The following is a 19,452-nucleotide window of genomic DNA, read 5'->3' as shown; positions in this document are numbered from 1 at the left end:
AATTTGTTTTGAATAATGAAAATTATTTGCAAAAAAATAAACAATATTATCCTGATTAACATTTCGACCTGAATAAAACTAGATTCAAACTGCATTCAATCATTAACACAATTGATGTTTTGACAAAGATTTCGGACCATATTCAATGATATTTTATGTTAATTTTTTTACCGAAAACATTAACAATGCTAATGATTTTGTATTTAGATTTTAAATGATAACAAAGAAAGAATTTAATTTTTAATTTTTTAAGTAAGTTTAAAACATAATATTTGCATAATTTTATCACTCTATTAAATGCAGCCGAAGAAGTGTTCCAAGGATGAAGTACTGAAGACATTAGCTGCCATTCAAGTTTGTTGGCAGAAACATGGAGTTGATATTTGATGAACCTCTGCAAACAAAAAAAAATATTAAAATCATAAGCATTGGGACGAGATTATGGCTTAGATTCTAATATCTGAAGAAAATAAGCATTGTGACAACATACGACTTTAGAATCTAATATCAGAACGTTTTTAAGTGTTGTTGTGATAGAGCTATCTAGAGATTATGACAAGTAGTGAAGTTTTACAGCTAATTGAGAAAGTATTTTCGGATTTGTGTCAATATGCCAATCCTGTTCTAGTTGCCGAACAAATTGTGAAAAATAGAACGTTGGTAGTGACAATGTATCCCAAAGAAAAAGAAAGAAAGAAAATAACACATAGATTTTTACGTGAAAACCCTTTCGAGAAAAAACCACAGGCAGTGAAGAAGATAATTCACTATGTCAAATTCAAATGATTACACTATGTCTATTTATAGGTGTGTAAAACCATATTCTAATCAAAATAAAATATAAGTAATGCAGTAAGGTTAAAATACGTTATTCAAATCAACATTAAACAGAGGAAGTATACTTCTAATCGAACTTCTCTTGCACACTTGTATTTTACCACTTATATTTTATTTTATCATAAATTTGGGTCACATCTCTAAAAATCTCCACCTTGACACGAATTCTTCAACAAACAAGTTTTTCATCGCGAACTCTCAATGAACAAGTTCTCTACCTCTTCCATAAAACTCCTTAAGGGTTTAACTTCAACAATGAAACCAACCAAGTCTAAGCAATGCTCAAAATTAGTTATGGGAAGTAACTTAATCATTTTATCTACAGGATTTTCATGAGTACTAATTTTTCTCACAATAATATCACCACAAGTAATAATATCACGAACAAAATGATTCTGAACATCAATGTACTTTGTTCTCTCATAAAACATATGATCTTTTTTAAGGAAGATGACACTTTAACTGTCACAAAATACTATATTGATATGAAGGTCTTCATTGAGTTCACTAAAGGTCTCTTCAACTAAATAGCTTCTTTACAAGCCTCAGTAATCGCCATGTACTCAGCTTCAGTGGTAGATAAAGCGACTGTAGTTTGCAAAGTGACTTTCCAACTGATTGTACAACCTTCGATTGTAAAGGCATAACCCGTGAGAGATCTTCTTCTATCAAAGTTTCCAGCAAAATCAGCATCAACATACCCAATAACTCCATATTTAGTTCTTCCAAACAGTAAGCAAACATTAGTAGTACCTTGTACGTATCTTCAAATCCACTAAACTGCTTTTCAGTGTTCTTTACTGGGATTCATCATGTATCTGCTAAATGCACTGACTGCATATGATAAATCTGGATGTGAACAAACCATAGCATACATAAGAGATCCCACTACACTAGAATATGGAACATGTGACATGTGCTCAATCTCATCATCTGGTTATGGAGCAAAACCTATGAAAGTTTGAAATGAGCTGCTAAAGGAGTACTAACAGGCTTAGCACTTTGCATATTGAACCTGCAAAGAACTTTTTCAATGTACCCCTTCTAAATTAGATACAATTTACTTGCTTTTCTATATCTGAGAATCTCCATACCAAGTATCTTTTTTGCTGGTCCCAAATATTTCATATCAAATTCTTCACTAAGCTGCACTTTGACCTTTCTTATCTCTCCTTTATCTTTCGCTGCTATCAACATATCATCAACATAGAGGAGTAGATACACAAAAGAACCATAACTATTTTTCTTCAAGTAAACACAACTGTTAAAGCTGCTTCTTTTGAGATCATGAGAAGTTATAAAGGAATCAAACCTCTTGTACCATTGTCTTGGTGACTGTTTCAAACCATAAAGAGACATTTTCAGTAAGCAAGCATAGTCTTCTTTTTCTAAGACTATAAAACACTCTGGCTGTTGCATATAAATATTCTCATCAAGTTCTCCATGCAAAAATGCAGTTTTTACATCTAATTACTTAACCTCCAAATCATGCACGGCCACAATACCAAGCAAAGCTCGAATCGAACTATGCCTCACAGCCGAGGAGAACACATCTGTGAAGCCCACTCCTAGAATTTAACTGTAACCCTTTGCAACAAGCCTTATTTTATATCTGGGTTCTTCAACTCCTAGATTCTATTCTTTCTTTTTAAACACCCATTTACAACGAACAACCCTTTTTCCTTTAGGAAGTTTCACAAGATCCCATGTTCTTTTTGTGTGGAATGATTCCATCTCCTCTTACATAGTAAACATCCACTTTTCTGAGTCTTCATAACTAACCGCCTCAGAATAAGTAGATAACTCTTGATTTGCATCTATATTTTTAGCCACATTTAAAGCATAAGCAACTAGATTAACCTCGGTATACCACTTTAGAGGTTTAATCTCTCTTCTAGTTTTGATTTTGGCAATATAGTATTGTGGTGCAGAAGAAACTCTGTTTTAAATTTCTATACTGGCTTGAGGAGTCGACTTTGTTGTGGATTTTGGATTAATCTGATGCTCCACCTACTTTTGTTGTTCTTTATTGAAAGAGTCTTGTAACATCCCGGAATCTGGGGTTAGAAGTTTTGATGTTTGTAGTTAAGGTCAGTGAGTATGTTGAACATTTGGGTTCAATTTCACGTTTTAAAGTCAGAATGGGCCTGCTGGTGTGTTAGTGTATCTCTGGGTCTCGTGTTCGAATCCCTGTGAGTGTTTTTGATATTTATTTGTTTTTATGTTATTTTATTTTGTTTTTAAAGGGGAAGTTAATGTTAACATAGAAAAGAAGTTTTCACGTTCTTTATTTTCTTTTACTTTTCTTTTTCTTCTCCATTATTAATCTTTTTCTGTTCTTTTCATTTTTATTTCGTTTCTTCTTCTGTTTTATGGAACTGTTAAAGGAGATTAATCTTGTGTGTTTCGTGTTATCGGATGTGAGTCAGAATAGTCTTGTGGAGGCGAAACGGTTAATCCTTATTGTTTGCAATTCCGATCTAAGGTGTGTTTTCGAAACTATTAATTTTAAGTGTTGAGTTATTGATGGATTGCATGATATTCTGCATATTTCGATATATTTCTGGATTACCAATGGTTGAGGATCGTTTCAGCATCAAAAGCATGAATTTCGAGCTATTTCGATGTGGTTTCATTACCACATGGGTTGCCACACAGGTGTGTACCCTACATGGGTGGCTCACACAGCTATGTGAAATTGGGAATTAGGGTTTTTGGCAAATTTTGGTGCCACATAGCCTGACCACACGGGCATGTGACCCGTACAGACGTGTGAATCTCTACACGGGCATGTCGCCCCTGCTATTTATTTTTGGCATTTTTGGACAGTGAGTTACACGGGCTGCTCACACAGGTGTGTGCATGGGCGTGTGTGGCCTTTACATGGGCGTGCAGACCCCCCACACGGCCTGGGCACATCCACATGGCCGGGGCACACGGCTATGTGGCCCTATTTTGCAAAATTTTTTGTTTTGGGTCACAAATTGTCTGTTTTATGTTTTTGCATAATCCGACCCTAGGTCAAGCCTCGGTAAGTGTGTTTGGGACTCGATTTAGTTTGATTCGTATATATATGTACATTTATGGGCTTTAATTTTATTGCTCGTTTATGTGATGAATAAGTATGAGTTTATTATTGTTGTTGTAACTGAATATTTGAATACAAGTGTGATTAAACCTGAATTTATTCAACTAAAAATACTAATGTCCGTTTTTGTATAATATCTCAATGATGTGTACATTGTTGCATAGCATGAAAATTTTGGGATCTAGTTATGAAGAGAAGGAAGATAGACTTAGCAGTTTTAACTATGATACTTTTGTACAGTGGTTTATCACACTATCCTATACATATATCAGCTTAGCTGTATAAAGTTACTCAAGTGGCATAGTTCCATGTTGTGGTGTGTTGGGTGGATGAACCTATTATGGTTCTATGTGGTGTGCATGGTGGACGAGCCTACCATAACCCTTATGTGGTGTGATGGATGGACGAAGTGGTGTTTGGTTGATGGGTTTGGATTTTGACTTTGCATCTGTTCGCATCTGAATGTAAGTTTGTTTGTCAGGACATTCTGTCTGTTTGCATGAACTTCTAGTTCTTGACAATATAGTTAATGTCATGTAATATGACCTAATGATTGCACAAGACTGAAAACCATTTTCGTGGTTGATATTGCATGTGATATACCGATTGAGACTTTCATAAGTGATATTTTTATGCACATGCTTGTCTGAAGTATTTATTGTGTCAGTCCATTTGTTGTCGTCTGTTCATGTTTCGAACTCACACTGAGCTCACGTAGCTCATCTCTGTAGTGTCTTTCCTTTTAGGTACTCTCTGTGTTTAGAGCTAGACTCGACATACTAGAGTTCTAAGACAAATATGGTTTAATTCGATTTAAGTAAAATTTCACAAGTTTTATACGATAAACTTTAAGTCGGTTTGTAAGACGATTATACAAACTGTGGACTGAACTTTAAAAACTGTGGATTTATTTCTGAATGTTTCATGCTGGTTTAATAATGTTTCGAACATAATGAACAAAAAAGGTTTTCTTGTGTTAAATTAAAGTTTTTGTTTCCGATCACTTCGGTGATCAATGTAACCTTCGAGATTCGATCTAAACTTTTAGGCCAGGTTTTAGGGTGTTACAAGTCTTTAAGAGATAAGTTAGGTAACATAGCAGTTTCATCAAAAACAACATCTTTGCTAATCACAACTTTTTTATTTTCAGGACACCATAACTTATACCCTTTTACACCATCTTTATAACCGAGGAGAACAAATTTAATGGATCTCAGTTTCAATTTTCCATTATCAGCATGAGTATATGCAGAACACCCAAAGATCTTTAAATCAGAATAATTAGCAGGATTACGAGACCATACCTTTTGTGGAGTCTTTTTCTCAATGGAAACGGATAGAGTTCGATTGATCAAAAAATATGCAGTAGAAACTGCTTCGGCCCAAAACAACTTTGGTGAGTTGGCGTTCGACAACATACATCAAGCCTTCTCCATGATCATTCTGTTTATTCGTTCTAGAACACCATTTTGCTGTGGAATATGAAAAACTGTCAAGTGTCTCACGATCCCTTCTGACTTGCACAGTTTATTAAACTGATCAAAACAGAACTCTAAGCCATTTTTTGTGTGAAGGTGTTTTATTTGTTTTCCCATATGTTTTTGAATCATAGTTTTCGAAGACTTAAATGCGAAAAACACATCATTTTTCTGCTTCAAGAAAAAAGTCCAAACTTTTCTGAAAAAATCATCAATAAGTGCTAGCATATAATTAGTTCCACCTCTTGAAGGCACTCTAGATGGCCCTCACAAATCAAAATGAATACACTCCAATGTTCCTTTCATGTTATGGATTCCTTTGGTGAATTGAACTCTCTTTTGCTTCCTAAAAACATAGTGCTCACAGAACTTCAGTTTGCAAATTCTTTGTCCATCAAGAAGTTCTCTTTTGCTCAATTATGCCATGCCATTCTCACTTATATACCCTAGGCGTATATGCCAAAGTCTAATAATATCATCATCTGACATTGAAGACTAAGTGACAGCTACATCACCAATAACCTTAGAACCCTGCAATATAACTTGGCAATCTTTCTATGCCCTTTCATTACAACGATGGAACCTTTGGAAATCTTCAAAACCCCACTTTCAGCTGTGTATTTGTACTCTTTTGAATCAAAAGTACTCAATAAAATCAAATTTATCTTCAATTTTGGAACATGTCACACGTCACTAAGTGTTCTAACAACTCCGTCAAACATCTTAACTTTAATCGTTCCAACACTTTAATTGTTGTAATATTCTACAACATTAGATTCACTAGATTTTTCTGGTTGTTTGCTCTTTTGATTCGTAGCCTCCCTTTTGATCTTGTTTTGCAGCTTAAAATACTCAGATTTAATGTGCCCACTTCTTCTTATAGAAGTTACAAGTTTTACCTCTGTTCGAAGACTTCGACTTCCTTTAGATTTACCATAAAGATTCCATTCCTGTGTCTTTCTACGATCATTATCAATATTCCAATCTTTTCTTTTATGAACAATGAGACCTTCTCCTTGAGAGCCCTGTTTAACTACAAGATGCTTAATCTTATCATACGAGGTCAATGAATCATAAACCTCATCAATTGTAAGAGACTCGCAGCTATAAAAAATCGTGTCTCTAAAGGTTGAATAAGGCAAGGGCAACGAACAAAGTAAAATCAGCCCTAGATCTTCTTTATCATACTGAACTTTTATGGCCTCAAAGTTCGAGAGAATTTCTTTAAACACTGTTAATTGTTTGTACACAGACGCACTTTCCTCCAAACGATGAGCATAAAGACGCTACTTCATATGCAGCTTGCTGGTTAGAGTTTTCGATATACATAACTGCTCTAACCTCTTCCATGATGCAGCGGTGTTCTTCTCATTCATCATATTCTACAAAATTTCGTTAGAAAAATGTAGATGTAATTGCGTTAAAACCTTTCGATCCCAATGCTTCTTCTCTTCATCCATCAATGTCGAAGGCATGTTATCTATACTTAGTAGGCATCCTCCAGATCCATTTGCGCAAGAACTGTCTCTATTTTAATCTACCATAACATGAATATGGTGTTGTGATCCAACAACAAAATTTTATACTTTAACAATGCCATTACTGTGATTGAGATAAGCAACCCAAAAAGCTCTGATACCAATTTGTGAAAAAAGAGAATGTTATTAATGACAATGTATCCCAAAGGAAAATAAAGAACAAACAAATTGTTACGTGAAAAACCTTTCGAGAAAGAACCACGTGCAGATGAGAAGATAATTCACTAGTCAAATTCGAATGATTACAAGAGGAGTAGACTATGTCTATTTATAGGTGTGTAGAACCATATTCTAATCAAAATAAAATAGAAGTAATACAATATGGTTAAGACATCTTATTCAAATCAACATTAAACAGAGGAAGTATACTTCTATTCGAACTTCTCTTGCACACTTGTATTTTATCACTTGTATTTTGTTTTATCATAAATTTGGGTCACATCTCTAACACAAATTATGCCCGTCCATTCTCTATGCTGCAAAATAGAACTTGCACATTCATTTTAGGTAAAGTAAGTAGGAAATATATGAATAAAATAAGAGGACAGAATATCGATATTCTGACATTAGAAATGAAAGGATAATTGAACCAATTTACATTCTAATATTTTATAGAAAGCATCATATTTCACAGTCCAGATATAATGTTCCTGAATGGAGTATCAATTCAATTTGAGATATGTAGGAAAAATTGCGTACAATCACACAATTTCAAAATTAGTTACTTTATCCTTTACTAAATCATTTGAGGTGAAAATCCCTGCATTTTCCATGGCCAAAAGAATATTTTTCTTCAGGAAAACACTTATAATGTCAATCATAAGGGAAAACACATGATAAAGAAGTACTTTTACATGCAATAAGGAAAAACTATAGGATTGACAGATAAGCATGCATTAGTACTATAGAATGAGTTTTAAACTCACTTCGCTTTCATCATCAATAACCTTCTCAATGAGATAAAGATCACAATATTTTGTAATCTCAAATAGCACATCTAACAAAAATGACCTAATAGTAGCTTATTTCTATCCAGAATGAAAAAATTAAATTAATTATTTGTAAATGATAGTTACAAATATAAAGCCCACATAGAAGAGATTCCCTACTTGCAGCTCCTCCGGACTGCTTTCCTCTAGAATCACTCTAAGCAATCAACGTGCTACCTAAATTAAGTCAACAAAGCTCTAGTGTTAGGAATTCCAGAAAAAAAAAGGCACTAACGGTTTCATAAAACAATACAAGTATAAAATACCACATTAAGAAACAGTAGCAATACTCTTCCAAAGAATCCCATTTACAAGTAAACTTAACCCTTTATCAGCATCAAGTTAATAACTATTACAGGTGCATGATTAGTACATATATGAATATTACTTCCAAACAAAAAAAAAGGAAAATTAGTAATGCATCAAAGCTAACTAAAAATTCGACTAAGGCAAGTGCACTTATTAATTAATAATATAGCAACGGTGAGCAAAGATATCGTTCCCACGAAGACTAAAAGTGTAACACCCCAAACCTGGCCTAGACTTTATGACCGAATCTGGCGAAGTCACAGGAGAATGTATTTAAAACCGTGTTTACCCAAAAACTGTTCCAGTTACCACATTTTACTAAACATCGATAAACATATATTGGTTAATTTGTTTGAAAACATTTCTTAATACGCAGAAGCTAAAAACAAACAAAGTTATAGTTTTGGAATTTATAAACAGTAGTTCAAAATCCCAAATTTTAAACCAAACAGTCCAAGTCTAGAGATTTCATTAATACTCCCAATCATAGCAGTTAAAATTATAAAAGTATCAAAACCATAAAAGCCAGAGTATATGTAGCAGTGGTCACCGTTGAGCCCTTCGCTGCATCGATCCACTTATTGCTGGGGATTACCTGACAGACAAACAAAATAAAAGGTGAGTTTTTGCAAACTCAGTGTGTACATCCCCACAGAAAAACATGCATGTAAATGGATAGCATTCAAACAGACATATTCAAGCCTGAGCTCTTAACAGAATCTGTGTAGCCTTAGCCCACTCAGAATAGTATCAGATACATTCGGGCCTTAGCCCATACAGACATACATGCATATCAATCAGAATAGTAATGCCCACCAACCTTGCACACCATCTCCGTCCAACCTAACACACCATGTGGGGATAAGATTGACCCACCCAGCCGCCCTACACACCAAGTATGGGGATAGAATCAACCCATCCAACCTTAAACACCAAGAGGTACTGTAAAACGACACATATCAATAATTGCAGCGAAGCTGCCAGATAGCGGCTAAAAATGCAACATAAATAATATGGCATGCTCACGTGCAGATATCAAATCATAGCATCGTCATCAAATCAGAGTAGATACACATGCTTAAATTATCATGCCTTTACAAACATCTTAATATCAGATCAGAGTATAGGGGTCTGAGTAACGCTTACTGACCCTACAAAGAGGTCATAGTCGGGACCTGTGCAACCTTACAGAACATTTCAAATAAATCGAGCCCACATGCCCTTGTGCCTTACCCATGTAACGCCCCAATTTTCGGGACTTCGTGAATTTTGGTGAATTTTAAAATTTCTGTGTTTTGACTGTTTGGCGTAGGTTTAATTATGTTAGTGGGCCTTTAGAAGGCCCAAGTTTAAGATTAAGTCTAGGGTTTAATTAATTTTGATCCATAAGGGAAAAGGGGGTTCTGGTTAACAGGGGTCTTAAATATTATTTGGGTAAAATAAGACATAAGGAAGTAAGTGGCAAAGTGGCATGTGGCACCACTGGGAAGGCTATAAAAGTGGCGTGTAGAAGTGTAGGAAGAGCCCAAGTTCGAGCCGCAGGACAAGCAAATAAGGTGTTTATTTTTTTTTACACAAAAAGGGAAGGTGATGGAACTCAAGGGGGAACTCTGTTAGGGGGAGATGATAAGGGGATTGAGTAAGGATAAAGGTAAGGGAGGAAATCTAGGAGCTGATCAAGGAGCAAGAGGTGGCCGGCCAAAGGACTTTAGCATGGGAAATTCAGTTAGGGTAATGCTTGTGTTAATTCGGCACAAGGGGGTAAGTGAGCCGTTTTCTGATCACTCTTCCTCTCCTTTTATTTTTCTTTTTCTCTCTATTTGTATTCTTTTCTTCTTCTTTTCCCCATAGCCGAATCCTTCAGCCACCTTACTCTATACCACATTCCTTCCATTATTTTTAAGACTGTAGCCGATTGCCTCAAATCCTGAAATCCCGAAAACTTGATTCCTCTTATACCGATTTCCCTAGCAAATTCTCTTATTTTTTTTCTCATCATCTTTGGCCGATTCTCTCATCCTCTAAACCCCAAGTTTCTGTTAACAATACCACAGTAAAACCCTTATATTTTAGCTTCTCTACACTATTGCAAAAAAGCCAAAAATCCCACACTATCCTAGGGACATAGCAGAATACTGAGATCACTGAAGGCTCGACTTTTGTTATCGTTTGAGGGCTTAAAGCTGCAACAGAATCAATTAGGAACTAAAGGGGGGACGCTGACTGAAAGAATCGATGGTAAGTCTTCCCAACTTAGTCTATCTTTCGTATCTTAAGAAAAGTCAGAATCCCTAAAAGTTAGGGAGGTTGTCATTTTTGGACTTGTAGCCCTAAGGGGTTGTGGTAACAGTATTAATTTAGTAATAGTGTGATTAAGAGGCTGTTGATCAAGGGCTTGGACAAGTGGAGCGAACGGATCTGAATCGAGACGCTGCTTTCGGCAAAGGTAGGAACGCTAAGGCCTAAGGTGTTGTTGGCCGAATATGGTAAGGAGTTAATATGTAGTTCGTTTCGGTAGTTAGATTAACGTGGTAGTAATATAATTGTAGTCAGTTCGTGTGTGGATCTCGTCAGTGAATCATCACAAATCAGGTGTGTAACTGACACCCTCTCATAGACTAGATTGGCAAAAGCCGAAAAGCTGAAATGCCGAAAAGTCAGTATTTTGGGAATTTGCGAGTGTGTGAATGCTCGCAAGATAGTTGGTTTTGTATATTTGGTAATCTAAAGTAACAAACTGCAGTACGCGTGATTTCGTGCATATTGATAATTTGGGCTTAATGGGCCAAAAATCGGGTTCATGGGCCAACGGGCCCAATTCGGTAAGTATGCGCAGTAAGTGTTCTGATGGTACGTAAATGGTTAGGATATGCATGAAAACCCTAAAAGTAGCTAAATTACTATAATACCCTTATGTATGGAAAATTACCATGATACCCCTAGGTGTAAATGACCGATATGCCCCTAGGGTTAATTTTGTCTGAAAAGCATGTTGATTTAAATCTGTATGTTGTATGCCATGAATGAATCTTTGTTGCATGGGGACATGGGCTATATTATAGAGGAAGCGTCCTGGTGGCTATACCACAAATTATCTGATCTGGTGGCTCTGTCACATTATCTGTTCTGGCAGCCATGCTGCATATTTCTGAGGCGTGTAGCGGTTGGGTGGGTCGAGTAGTCTCTCCACATGGTGAAAGGTTGGTAAGGGAGTGTGTGTGGTTGGTTATGGGTTGGGTTCTGCATATACATGAAATATCTGATCTGATCTGTTATGGGCCTATGGGCTTAATTCTATATACTGTTCTGGGCTAAGGCCAATTTATTCTGTTTCTGTGGTTTGAGCTGATATGGGCTATGGTTGGGTTAATTTTACACACTGAGTTTCCCCAAACTCATCCCCTATCTTCATCCATGCAGGTAACCCCCAACCATAGTGGGCTTGGAGCTGCGAGGGATTCGGAGTGGCCACTCGTTCTGCAATATGGTTTTCTTCTGGTGAATTGGACTTCATTTTTCATTTACTTTGATGATTTGGGTTTTATTATGTAATAAGGCCGCTCTATTATTTTTTTATGGGTTTGGTTTATATATTATTATGATGAACTTAATTTATATTAACTATCAGAATGGGCTAGATCTAGGGTTCGTTTTCAAAAACATAAATTGATTTCAAAGTGACACGATCTCAAACAAGGCTTCTTCTATGGTAATGTTTTTTCAAAATTAAATATGTTTTACTTTAAAATGAACATAATTACAATGGCAACCTAAAGAAATGCACGATGTTAGAGTGTGGCAATGGCGATGTGCATGTCTAGGATTGGATCCGAAAGAGCTTGGTACCTGGTGCACAGCTTCCATTCTCTTTAACCCTTAATGAATTAGCCCTTTGAACATCAAGTACGATTTCCTGCACTAAGAATAGAAAAAAATGTTTTTAACGTTCGATGTGGCACATCGGATTCGGTCATAAAGTCTAGGCCGAGTTTAGGGTGTTACATTTAGTGGTAACAGAGCCAAGTTGCAACAACTCGGCTGTGGAATGGGTTTACAAAAACAACAATTTTCAAAAAAAAATTCTCGGTTTTTAAATTTTGAATCTTCTGAAGGTGGCATTCTGAATCTCCGGCCCAAGCTTGTAAGTATCATTCTGAATTTCTCTGAATATTTTCCTGGATTGTCTATCTGTACTGAAACTCTGCTAGGATACCCTAGATAGGGTGATACTAAAACCATAGGAAAATTTGATAAGAGACTGAAACTGTAGCTAGACTTCGGTTCTGCGAAAACAATCTTTGAAATACTGTCTGATTCATAAAACATCTGAAATAAACATTGGAATGATGTTAATGCATAAAATTCATAATCAGATAATACGATATGAGTACAAGAGCCACTCGTGGAAGAGGCCGTGGACGTGGCTGTGGAAGGGCTCGAGCGGGATCTTCGTCTTCGGGACATATGCCGGCGGCAGATGCACCGGTACCATCGGCAACGAAAGTGGAGTCTCATGATCGTGGTGCCAGGGATGACGCCCTGTCGCAGGCAATGCTTTATGTTCTAGAAAGGGTTACCGGGGCAAGTACGGGCAACGGAGTTCGGGGATCCATTTCTGAACGGCTCCGGGCCAACGGAGTGGAGATCTTTAGGGGTGTGTCCGGTGTAGCCCCAAATGTGGCAGAATATTGGTTGGAGGCCACAGAATGGATTATGGATGACTTGGACTGCTCGGTGGAGCAAAAGCTGAAAGGAGCCGTATCGTTGCTACGAGACGAGGCCTATCAGTGGTGGCTCACTGTGAGAGAAGGGACCCCAGCTGATAGGGTAACTTGGGAACTGTTTAATACAGCCTTTAAAGGCAAGTATGTTGGGGCAAGTTATGTGGATGCTCGTAGGAAGGAATTCTTAAATCTCGTGCAAGGAGGTAAAACAGTTGCCGAGTACGAGGCCGTGTTTCTGAGGTTAAGCCGGTATGCCGTGGGCATAGTTGCTACGAAATATGAGCGAAGTGTGCGCTTCGAGGATGGTCTTAGGGATGACCTAAGGGTGTTGATTGCTCCGCAGAGGGAGCGAGACTTTGCGGTCCTAGTGGAGAAGGCAAAGATAGTAGAGGAGGTTAAGCGGGCTAAAAAGCAGAATCGGGAGAAGGATCGAAACCATTTTCGGAGGGATTTAGGACCCTCAGGTGGTGCTAATAGGAATGTTAAGAGAGCAAGAGTGGAGGAACCAGTTCGAGCAGTGCCGATGAATGTGGTTAGACCACCAATCTATGGAGACTGTGGGTAAGGTACATTTGGGCGAGTGTAGGAAACGCTCTGGTGCTTGTTTCTGATGTGGATCTGTGGAGCATAGAGTTAAGGACTGTCCTCAGAGAGCTGATCAGGCTAAGATTGCTGTACAGGGGGTTGCTCAACCCATGAGAGGTGGACAACAACCACCGAGAGGACGTGGGCAAGGTAGGAATGGAAATGGAAATGGTCGAGGTCGAGGGGCACCTGGCAGGGGTACTGGAAATGCTGAAGCTCGACAACCAGCGTTGGTGTATGCAGCTCGATGTCGAGAGGAGGCCGACGCGCCTGACGTCATAACTGGTACGTTTTTGGTTTCTGGCATGCCATATACTGCTTTTGTGGATATTGGATCTACTCATTCCTATGTTGCATGTGCCATATCTGGGTCGTTGGGTGTGCACTCTAAGAAGATTGTGAGTGGGGTATCTGTGTTAAGTCCTTTAGGTTATTCGGTTAGGGTAGACAAGCTGTATAGGGATGTACCCTTAGAAACTCAAGGTAGGATTTTCCTTGGAGATTTGATGGAGTTACTGTTTGGAGAGTTTGATCTCATTTTGGGAATGGACTGGCTTGTTAAGCATAAGGCGACTGTAGATTGTGCTGCTAAATGAATGGTGTTAAGGACTACGGAGGGTAAGGAGGTCATGGTGATAGATGAGCGAATGGATTATTTGTCTAATGTGGTGTCGACATTGAGGGCCGAAAAATGGATTCGGAAAGGTTGTGAGGCCTATTTAGCATTTGTAAGCTAGTCGGAAGAGGAAGGACTGACAGTGGACAAGGTTAGGACTATAAAGAAATTTCAAGATGTATTTCCAGAGGAGTTTCCGAGATTGCCTCCAAACCGGGAAGTGGAGTTTGAAATCGACTTGTTGCCTGGAACGGCGCCAGTGTCTATCGCACCGTATAGGATGGCACCGAAGGAGTTGGTGGAGCTAAAAGGTCAAATTGAAGAGTTGTTGGATAGGGGCTTCATTAGGCCAAGCGTGTCTCCATGGGGAGCACCGGTGCTATTCGTGAAGAAGAAGGATGGTATAATGCGGATGTGCATCGATTATCGCCAGTTGAACAAACTGACGATTAAGAATAAGTATCCACTTCCAAGGATTGACGATCTGTTCGACTAGCTTAGAGGAGCGTCTGTATTTTCCAAGATTGACCTTCGATCTGGATATCATTAGTTAAGGGTCAAGGAGGCAAATATCCATAAGACGGCGTTTAGGACTCGGTATGGTCATTACGAGTTTCTAGTTATGCCATTTGGGCTGACGAACGCTCCTGCAGCGTTTGTGGAACTGATGAATCGTGTGTTCCAACCATTTTTGGATCAGTTCGTAGTCGTCTTTATTGATGATATTCTGGTATATTCTGAAATTGAAGCAAAGCATGATGAGCATCTCCGAGTAGTGCTACAGTTGTTAAGGGAGAAGGAATTTTATGCGAAGTTTAGCAAGTGTGAATTTTGGTTGAGGGAGGTAACTTTCTTAGGACATGTGGTCTCTGCTGAGGGGATTAAGGTGGACCCTCGAAAAATTAAAGCGGTTTTGGAGTGGAAGCCACCTAGGTCGGTGTCAAAAATTTGAAGTTTCCTAAGATTGGCAGGATACTACAGAAGGTTTGTGGAAGGTTTTCCTGTGTTGGCAGCACCTTTGACAAAACTCATAAGGAAAGGAGTACCATTTGTATGGACTGAGAAGCAGTAGGAAGCTTTTGAGAAGTTGAAGAAAGTTTTGACTGAAGCACCTGTGTTAATTCAGCCAGAGTCTGGGAAGGATTTTACTGTGTACAGTGACGTATCACATGTAGGTTTGGGCTGCATGTTAATGCATGAGGGCAAGGTGGTTGCATATGTATCACGACAGCTTAAGCCTCACGAGGGGAACTGTCCTACTCATGATTTGAAGTTGGTGGCAGTGACATTTGCACTTAAGATTTGGAGACATTATTTGTACGGGGAGAGGTGTATTATATACACAGACCACAAGAGTCTTAAGTATTTGTTGACTCAGAAGGATCTGAACCTTAGGCAAAGGAGATGGATTGAGTTGCTTAAGGATTATGACTGTTTGATCGAGTATCACCTAGGCAAGGCTAATGTGGTAGCCGACACTCTAAGTCGTAGAACTGTATCTGATCTGGGAGCAATGTTTGCTCGTCTGAGTCTGTATGATGATGGAAGTCTGTTGGTTGAGTTGCAAGTAAGACCAACCTGGGTGGATCAGATTAAAGAAAAGCAGTTGAACGATGAGTCTTTGGTTGCTCATTTTCAACAAGTTAAGGAAGGGGAAACTTCTGAGTTTGGGTTAAATGGCGAAGGAGTTCTGTGTTTCTAAGGAAGAATTTATGTTCCGAAGGACTTTGACTTGAGGCAAGCAATATTGAAGGAAGCTCATGGGGGACTATGTGCCATGCATCCTAGAGGGAATAAGTTGTATCACGACTTGCGAGAATTGTACTAGTGGCCTGGGCTTAAATGAGAAGTAACGAAATTCGTGGGGAAATGCCTGACATGCCAGCAAGTGAAAGCTGAGCATCAATTACCTTCTGGATTGTTGCAGCCAGTGAAAATACCACTTTGGAAGTGGGAGAGGGTAACCATGGACTTTGTGAGTGGGTTGCCTTTGATACCATCGAAGAAAGACTCGATTTGGATGATTGTGGATAGGTTTACCAAATCGGCCCATTTCATACCAGTAAGTACTGACTTTTCGCTTCAAAAGTTAGCCAAGTTGTATGTGGCGGAGATTGTACGACTTCATGGAGTCCCAGTTTCGATTATCTCTGACCGGGATCCCAGATTCACATCTCGGTTTTGGCAAAGGTTGCATGAGGCGTTGGGGACCCGGTTGAACTTCAGTACGACTTTCTATCCCCAAACTAATGGTCAGTCGGAAAGGGTCATTCAGATTCTGGAGGACATGTTAAGGGGTAGCGTGATTGACTTTCGAGGTAGTTGGGAGGATTACTTGTCGTTGGCAGAATTTGCATACAATAACAGTTATCAGGCGAGTATTCAAATGGCACCGTATGAAGCACTGTATGGACGAAGGTGTCATACACCTAGTTGTTGGACGGAGTTAGGGGAGCGACAAGTTTTTGGACTGGAATTGGTGGCAGATACTGAGGCTAAGGTCAGAATAATTAGGGACCGTTTGAAAGAAGCATCTGATAGGCAAAAATCGTATGCAGATTTGAAGCGTAAGGAGATTGAGTACTCAGTAGGGGATATGGTCTTCTTAAAGGTTTCTCCTTGGAAGAAGATATTAAGGTTTGGTAAGAAAGGCAAGTTGAGTCCGCGGTTCATTGGGCCTTATCGGGTTTTGAAGCGAGTAGGCCCAGTGGCTTATCTGTTGGAATTGCCTCCAGAACTAGACAGGATTCACGATGTTTTTCAAGTCTCCATGTTACGGTGCTATCATTCTGATCTTGCTCATATCGTGCCAGTTGCAGAAATCGACGTTCAAACTGATTTAACCTTTGAGGAGGAGCCTGTGCAAATATTGGCTTGAGATGTTAAGGTCCTCAGAAGGAAATCTGTCCCATTAGTGAAGGTGCTTTGGTGTAATCATGACAGAGAGGAAGCTACGTGGGAGCCAGAAGAGGCGATGCTACAGCAATACCCTCATCTGTTTGAATCAGGTAAAATTTCGAGGACGAAATTTCTTTAAGGAGGGTAGAGTTGTAATGCCCCAATTTTCGGGACTTCTGTGAATTTTGGTGAATTTTAGAATTTCTATGTTTTGACTGTTTGGCGTAGGTTTAATTATGTTAGTGGGCCTCTAGAAGGCCCAAGTTTAAGATTAAGTCTAGGGTTTAATTAATTTTGATCCATAAGGGAAAAGGGGGTTCTGGTTAACAGGGGTCTTAAATATTATTTGGGTAAAATAAGACATAAGGAAGTAAGTGGAAAAGTGGCATGTGGCGCCACTGAGAAGGCTATAAAAGTGGCGTGTAGAAATGTAGGAAGAGCCCAAGTTCGAGCCGCAGGACAAGCAAATAAGGTGTTTATTTTTTTTGTACACAAAAAGGGGAGGTGATGGAACTCAAGGGGGAACTCTGTTAGGGAGAGTTTAAGATGATAAAGGGATTGAGTAAGGATAAAGATAAGGGAGGAAATCTAGGAGCTGATCAAGGAGCAAGAGGTGGCCGCCCAAGGGACTTTAGCATGGGAAATTCGGCTAGGGTAATGCTTGTGTTAATTCGGCACAAGGGGGTAAGTGAGCCGTTTTCTGATCACTCTTCCTCTCCTTTTATTTTTCTTTTTCTCTCTATTTGTATTCTTTTCTTCTTCTTTTCCCCATAGCCGAATCCTTTAGCTACCTTATTTTATATTAACTATCAGAATGGGCTAGATCTAGGGTTCGTTTTCAAAAACATAAATTAATTTCAAAGTGACACGATCTCAAACAAGGCTTCTCCTATGGTAATGTTTTTTAAAAATTAAATATGTTTTACTTTAAAATGAACATAATTACAATGGCAACCTAAAGAAATGCATGATGTTAGAGTGTGGCAATGGCGGTGTGCATGTCTAGGATTGGATCCGAAAGATCTTGGTACTTAAGCAGTCCGATGGACTCACCTCCTCTTTTCCGGTTCCCTACCTGGTGCACAGCTTCCATTCTCTTTAACCCTTAATGAATTAGCCCTTTGAACATCAAGTACGATTTCCGAGACTAAGAATAGAAAAAAATGTTTTTAACGTTCGATGTGGCACGTGTCTAGGCTGGGTTTGGGGTGTTATAACTCGTGTGGGCCTACATGCCCGTGTGGTTCACTCGTATGGGTCCACATACCCGTGTGGCCCACACGACCCAATTGGTCTAGCCTGTGCCTCGCATACGGCCTAGCCAGCCTCACACGTCAGTGTCTGTCGTGCCTGTGTGGCATGTACACGGCCTGGCTCGTAGATTACACGGCCGTGTATCGCACAAGGCCTGCACACGGGCAGTCCACATGCCCGTGTGACGTCGACAGCAGCATTTTCAGCTTTCTCCAAAACACGATTTTAGATCGATTGAAGTACAAACCTAGTTCCGATCAAAGCCTAACGCAATCCAGAACACTCCAAAACCTATATTTGACAATCGTAACCAAATTTTTAGTCTCTTGATTCGAACAATTCAGAATAGACAAATCCCAAAACAAGAGATCTACTTACCTTCAACGAAAAACGGCAATTATTCGCTATTCAGAACCCCGTTTAGTGATCTACAGAACCTCGAGTGTCCCCTAAACCGCAAATTAAATCCCTCTTAACAATCTCCAAAAGAAACCTCACAATTAACAAAACCATATTTACTGAGATGATGGAACCGCTAGCAGAACGCCAAAACTAATCGAAAGAAAGAAAATGGAGGAGAGGGGTAAAAGGAATAAAAATTTCGGTAGCAAAGGGTTTGGGAAAAAAAGGAGAAAACAACAAAGAGAGAAAAAAGTAAAAGGAAACAGGTTAGCCCAACATCTGATAAACCCTACCCCCATTTAGTATTTTGATCGAACTCAAATGTTTGCACAGCTTATCAGTAAAATTAATTCCACACCCACGACTCGAACTCGGGATCTCAGGCATAATTCCTTGACACTTAACCACTAGACCAGCATGCCCATTCTGTTATGTTCTTACTAATAAATTCTTATAAGTCCATCAACAAAAGTCAGGTTTTATCCAAATAAAACCAAATTTTAGCCCAAGTTAAGGCTCAAACTTGGGACCTCCCCAACACTCCCCAAAATACTTAATCACATAAGCAGACATATATTTGTCAAAAAAATAGGGCAGAATACAGAAAATATCCCAAAAGCCTAAATACGAAATTTGGGGTGCTACAACTCTACCCCCTAAAAGAAAATTCGTATTCGAATTTTACCTGATCAGAAAAGGTAAGGATACTACTATCGCATCGAATCCTCTGGCTC

General features: G+C 38.9%; 1 pseudogene; it reads right to left on the bottom strand.

Annotated features, from left to right (window-relative positions):
• Positions 1–293: 293 nt before the first annotated feature.
• LOC107958546 (peroxisome biogenesis protein 22-like) lies at positions 294–8,095 on the bottom strand (annotated as a pseudogene).
• Positions 8,096–19,452: the final 11,357 nt, after the last annotated feature.

The sequence above is a fragment of the Gossypium hirsutum genome, chromosome A13, assembly GCF_007990345.1.
Source record: "Gossypium hirsutum isolate 1008001.06 chromosome A13, Gossypium_hirsutum_v2.1, whole genome shotgun sequence".
NCBI classification, from domain to species: Eukaryota; Viridiplantae; Streptophyta; class Magnoliopsida; order Malvales; family Malvaceae; genus Gossypium; species Gossypium hirsutum.
The sequence above is the reverse complement of the archived record's forward strand: the minus strand, read 5'-3'. Positions and strand labels throughout refer to the sequence as shown.